Genomic DNA, 6,194 nt, shown 5'->3' on the forward strand with positions numbered 1-6,194 from the left:
CCCTGGCACTGGGAATTCTCTGGAAAACAAGAATTCCTAGCCCAGAGTGAGAAACAGAAGTGCCCAGCCAGAGGAGCCCTAAGCCAGCATGGGAGGGGATGATGTACCTTCTGTAATGCACCCTTTTCCCCCATCCCTATTCTAATTTTCCTTCTACAATGAACTCCCAGGGCCTCTCTCTCTCTCTCTCTCTCTTTTTTTTTTTTGGAGACAAAGTCTCACTCTGTTGCCCAGTTTGGAGTGCAGTGGCGTGATCTCGGCTCACTGCAACCTCTGCATCCTGGGTTTAAGCGATTCTCATGCCTCAGCCTCCGGAGTAGCTGGGATTACACACAGGGATGCACCACCACGTCCAGCTAATTTTTGTATTTTTAGTAGAGATGGGGTTTCACCATATTGGCAAGGCTGGTCTCGAACTCCTGACCTCGGGTAATCTGCCCGCCTCAGCCTCCCAAAGTGCTGGGATTACAGATGTGAGCCACCGCGACCGGAATCTTTCTTTCTTTTTTTTTTTTTAAATACCGGGGCGTTCATGACTTTATTTGGGGCACATACCGGGCCAGGGCCCTGTACCTAGAAGAAGGTGTTGGGTCTCCTGGTGGTGAAGTGTGGCTTGTGCTGACAGCACAGGACCCCATGGGGCAGCAGGAACTTGATCTTGGAGTCGTGGAATTTCTTGTCGGCGGCCGCGGGCATTTGCTGGCTGCGATCTCCTCCACCTTCATGATCTGGATGGAATGGGTCCAGGCGGGGTGCCGGGCGCCCATATCTCTGTAGCACTGGGTGACAGTGCCCGCAGTGTTCAGGTCCCGGTATTCTCAGTACATGCTGTGGGTGCCGCGCGGGAGTCATAGCACAGCCAGATGCCGAAGTTCTTCAGCCGTAGGGGGGACTTCTCAGACACCAGCCCACAGTAGACAATCTCCCCTGAAGACTCCTTCATCTTCTTTGAGATACGAAGTACCAGAAGTGGGACCTGGCGACGACATGATTAGGCGCAAAGATTCCCATGCAGTAGAGGGGCGGTGTGTGGCATTTGGGGGTGGGCAGGGAGCGACCCACCACCTTGTACTCTCATAGTGTGCCCAAGGCCTTCATGGCATCCTCTAAGAGCTGGTTGACACCCGCAAAAGGACTCTTTCTCCTTTTTTTTTTTTTTTTTTTTTTTTTTTTTTTGAGACGGAGTCTCGCTCTGTCGCCCAGGCTGGAGTGCAGTGGCGCGATCTCGGCTCACTGCAAGCTCTGCCTCCCGGGTTCACACCATTCTCCTGCCTCAGCCTCCCGAGTAGCTGGGACTACAGGCGCCCACAACCGCGCCCGGCTAATTTTTTGTATTTTTAGTAGAGACGGGGTTTCACCGTGGTCTCGATCTCCTGACCTTGTGATCCGCCCGCCTCGGCCTCCCAAAATGCTGGGATTACAGGCGTGAGCCACCGCGCCCGGCTCTTTCTCCTTTTTTTTAAGTCAGGGTCACACTTTATTGCCCAGGCTGGAGTGCAGTGGTGTAATCCTAGCTCACTGCAGCCTCAACCTCCCAGGTGCAAGTGATCTTCAGCTCCCCTACTCCCAGGGGTCTCACTATGTTGCCCAGGCTGATCTCCAACTCCTGGGCTCAAGGGATCCTCCTACCTCAGCCTCCCAAATTCCTGGGTTTACAGGTCTGAGTCACCCTGCCTGGCCAGGTCTCACTTTTGCATTAGTTTCCTGTATTTCTAGGAAATTGACGTCCAGGTCCCCAACCTCCATTGGTTTTCTTTTCTATGATCCATCTTCAGGAGAACTGGCACTGACCTCCAGGTGCTGCTTCTTTCCCACCTCCCTCCTCACACTTTGCAAAGGAATTTTACCCTACAGCATTGGGGGTTGGGGACTGGAGAGGGAATGAAAACCTCCAGGGGCACCAATCAAAAGTGAAGGGCTCTATTGACCAAATAACAAGGAGCTTTGCATACCTGGCAGTTGCCAGATCTTTGCTTTCAACAAAGGCAAAGAAGGTTCTAATTCTGTTGTCATTAAAAATAAGTTTCAGTGATAGGTCACTATGTGATTTTTGGCTTGTAACCCAGAAGGAATTCAACTAATTAAGTGACATTACTGTGGCCAGGTGTGGTGGCTCACGCTTATAATCCCAGTACTTTGAGAGGCTGAGCAGGTGGATTACTTGAGGTCAGGAGTTCGAGACCAGCCTGGCCAACATGATGAAAACTAGTCTGTACTAAAAATACGAAAAACATAGCCAGACATGGTGCCACACAACTGTAATCCTAGCTACTCAGGAGGCTGAGGTGGGAGGATTGCTTGAACCCAGGAGACAGAGGTTGCAGTGAGCTGAGATCATGACACTACACTCCAGCCTGGGTGACAGAGGAAGACTCCATCTCAAAAAAGGAAAAAAAAAAAAAAAAAAAAAAAAAAAGCCAGGCATGGTGGCTCCTACCTGTAATCCCAGCACTTTGGGAGGCTGAGGTGAACAAATCACTTGAGGTCAGGAGTTCGAGACCAGCCTGGTCAACATGGTGTAACCGTCTCTACTAAAATACAAAATTAGCTGGGCACGGTGGCGCATACCTGTAGTCCCAGCTACTCGGGAGGTTGAGGAATGAGAATCGCTTGAACCTGGGAGGTAGAGCTTGCAGTGAGCCAAGATTGTGTCACCACACTCCAACCTGGGTGACAGACATTATTGTAACACAATTCCCTCCATTCTTTTTTCTTTTTTCTTTTTAAAGACAGGGTCTTGGCCAGGCTTGGTGGCTCACACTTGTAATCCCAGCACTTTGGGAGGCTGAGGCGGGTGGATCACAAGGTCAGGAGTTCAAGATCAGCCTGGCCAACATGGTGAAACCCCGTCTCTACTAAAAATACAAAAATTAGGCCGGGCACGGTGGCTCAAGCCTGTAATCCCAGCACTTTGGGAGGCCGAGACGGGTGGATCACGAGGTCAGGAGATCAAGACCATCCTGGCTAACACGGTGAAACCCCGTCTCTACTAAAAAATACAAAAAACTAGCCGGGCGAGGTGGCGGGCGCCTGTAGTCCCAGCAACTCGGGATGCTGAGGCAGGAGAATGGCGGGAACCCGGGAGGCGGAGCTTGCAGTGAGCCGAGATCTGGTCACTGCGCTCCAGCCTGGGCGACAGAGCAAGACTCCGTCTCAAAAAAAAAAAAAAAAAAAAATACAAAAATTAGCTGGGTGTGGTGGCAGGTGCCTGTAATCCCAGCTACTCAGGAGGCTGAGGCAGAGAACTCCTTGAACACAGGAAGCAGAGGTTGCAGTGAGCCGACAGCGCACCACTGCCCTCCAGCATGGGTGACAGAGTGAGACTTTTTTTTCTCTCAAAAAACAACAACAACAACAAAAAAACAGGTCTTGCTGTGTCACCCAGGCTGGTTTTACCCAGGCTGGAGTGCAGTGGTGTGATCATAGCTGATTGCAACTTCAAAATTCTGAGCTCAAGTGATCCTCCTGCTTTGGCCTCCCCAAAGTGTTGGGATTATAGGCATGAGTCTCTGTGTTTGGCCTCCAGTAATTTTTTTTTGAGACAGAGTTTTGATCTTGTCGCCTAGGCTGGAGTACAGTGGCGCAATCTTGGCTCATTGCAACCTCCACCTCCCGGATTCAAGCAATTCTCCTGCCTCAGCCTTCCAAGTAGCTGGGATTACAGGCATGTGCCACCTCGCCCGGCTAATTTTTGTATTTTTAGTAGAGACGGGGTTTCTCCATGTTGGTCAGGCTAGTCTAGAACTCCTGACCTCAGATGATCCACCCACCTCAGCCTCCCAAAGTGCTGGGATTACAGGCATGAGCCACTGCATCTGGCCATAATTTTACTTTTTAAAGATAGCATCTGGCTCTGTCACCCAGGCTAGAGTGCAGTAGTATGACCTCAGCTCACTGCAACTTCTGCCTCCCAGGCTCAAGCAATCCTCCCACCTCAGCCTACCAAGTAGCTGGGACTACAGGCATGCACCACCATGCCCGGCTAACTTCTGTATTTTTTTGTAGAGACAGGGTCTCACTATGTTGCCCAGGCTGGTCTCGAACTCCTGAGCTCAAGCGATCCTCCTCGGCCTCCCAAAGTCCTGGGATTATAGGCATGAGCCACTGCACCTGGCCTATTATTTTTATTTTTTAGAGACGGGGTCTCGCTGTCACCCAGGCTGGAGTGCAATGATACAGTCACAGCTTGCTATAGTCTCAAACTCCTGGCCTCAAGCTCAAGCAATCCTCCCACTTTGGCCTCCCAAAGTGAGCCAGCACCTCCTGACCCCCAAATTTGTAAACTGTAATTTAACACTATATAAATTTCTGTGAAAATATAAGTTAGGTGATCAATAACAAGCTTTCTTTTTTTCTCGCTCTGTTGCCCAGGCTAGAGCACAGTGGCACACAATCTCGACTCACTGCAACCTCCGCCTCCCAGGTTAAACAATTCTCCTGCCTCAGCCTCCCAAGTGCCTGGGATTACAAGAGCACACCACGGTGCCTGGCTAGTTTTTGTATTTTTAGTAGAGACAGGATTTTACCATATTGACCAGGCTGGTCTTGAACTCCTGACCTCAGGGAATCCACTCACTTTGGCTTCCCAAAGTGCTGGAATTACAGGTGTGAGCCACTGCACCCAACCAAATAACAAGTTTTCAAGCATAAAATATATTACACTAGAATACCATTCTGTAAGAGGAAGCAAAATATAACCATACATTCAAGAAGAAAAGTAATGATGTAGCATTTCTGTTTGTTAACGTAGAGTTTGTTCAGTATTTTCTTTTCTTTGTTTTCCCCCCAGACAGAGTCTTGCTCTGTCACCAAGACAGAAGTTCAGTGGCACAATCTCAGCTCACTGCAACCTCCGCCTCCCGGGTTCAAGCGATTCTCCTCCCTCAGCCTCCCAAGTAGCTGGGATTATAGGCGCCCGCCACCATGCTGGCTAATTTTTGTATTTTTAGAAGAGACAGGGTTTTGCCATATTGGCCAGGCTAGTCTCGAACTCCTGTCCTCAGGTGATCCGCCTGCCTCAGCCTCCCAAAGTGCTGGGATTAGAGGCATGAGCCACTGCACCTGGCCAAGTACTTTCTTTAAATGGATAATAGTGGATATCAAATCACCATGGTACTTACATTCAGTCAAGTGATAGAACAGTTTTATTTAAAATATTAGTATTGGCTGGGCACGGCGGCTCACGCCTGTAATCCCAACAATTTGGGAGGCTGAGGCAGGTGGATCACCTGAGGTCAGGAATCTGAGATCAGCCTGGCCAACATCGTGAAACCCTGTCTCTACCAAAAATACAAAAATTAGCCAGGCATGGTGGCAGGCGCCTGTAATCCCAGCTACTTGGGAGGCTGAGGGAGGAGAATCGCTTGAATCCAGGAGGCATTGGTTGCAGTGAACCGAGATCATGCCACTTCACTGCAGCCTGGGCAACAGAGTGAGACTCCATCTCAAATAAATAAATAAATAAATAAATAAATAAAATATTAATTGATTTTTATTAATTAATAATTAACAAATGTTAATTAATAAATAATTAAATAACAATAATTAATTTCCAACATGCTAGGAGGTATAGCCTTGGCAATGATTTGTGTTTAAGGTGAACAGTTTAGTGGTATCCCTGCAGATCCAGGCTCTGTCCTCCACCCTGCCTCTCCCCTGGTTGACTTATTTGGACGGAAGGTATCAGTGGCTCCTGTGCCCTCTGGTCTTGGGTTCTGCTTTGGTTTGGCCACTAAGGAGTCCTGGAAGGAAATCCGAGAGAGGCAAAGGAGTGAGGCCAGGATGTATCCCTCTGGTTCCTGCCCTGTGAGGCCCAGTGAAGTTGGTCCTGTCCCTGGACAGAAAGTTAGTAGTGCTCCTTTTAAGACAGAGGATTTGCCCCTTCAGGCCTAGGGTGGTAACAGCCTGGCTGCTACCAGTCCCAGCTTCCTGCCCTATCTCCTGTGATTTTCCTACACCCTGACCACACATCCAAATTAGTCGTTTTGTGTATATAACCTCCTTGAATTGTGTTGATTGTGCCATTTGTTTCCTGTTAGAATCCTCACAAAGAGGGGGTGCAAAGTTTTAAAAAATTATTTTAAGCCAGGTGTAGTGGTTCATGCCTATAATCCCAGCACTTGGGAGGCCGAGGCGGGTGGATCACTTGAGCTCAGGAGTTTGAGACCAACCTGGACAACATGGTGAAACCTTGT

At 49.2% G+C, this 6,194-nt stretch overlaps 1 pseudogene; it reads right to left on the bottom strand.

The window, feature by feature from the left end:
• Nucleotides 1-543: 543 nt before the first annotated feature.
• On the bottom strand, nucleotides 544-1,098 carry LOC102129890 (large ribosomal subunit protein eL20 pseudogene; annotated as a pseudogene).
• Nucleotides 1,099-6,194: the final 5,096 nt, after the last annotated feature.

Source organism: Macaca fascicularis, chromosome 1 (genome assembly GCF_037993035.2).
Source record: "Macaca fascicularis isolate 582-1 chromosome 1, T2T-MFA8v1.1".
In the NCBI taxonomy this organism is placed as follows: domain Eukaryota; kingdom Metazoa; phylum Chordata; class Mammalia; order Primates; family Cercopithecidae; genus Macaca; species Macaca fascicularis.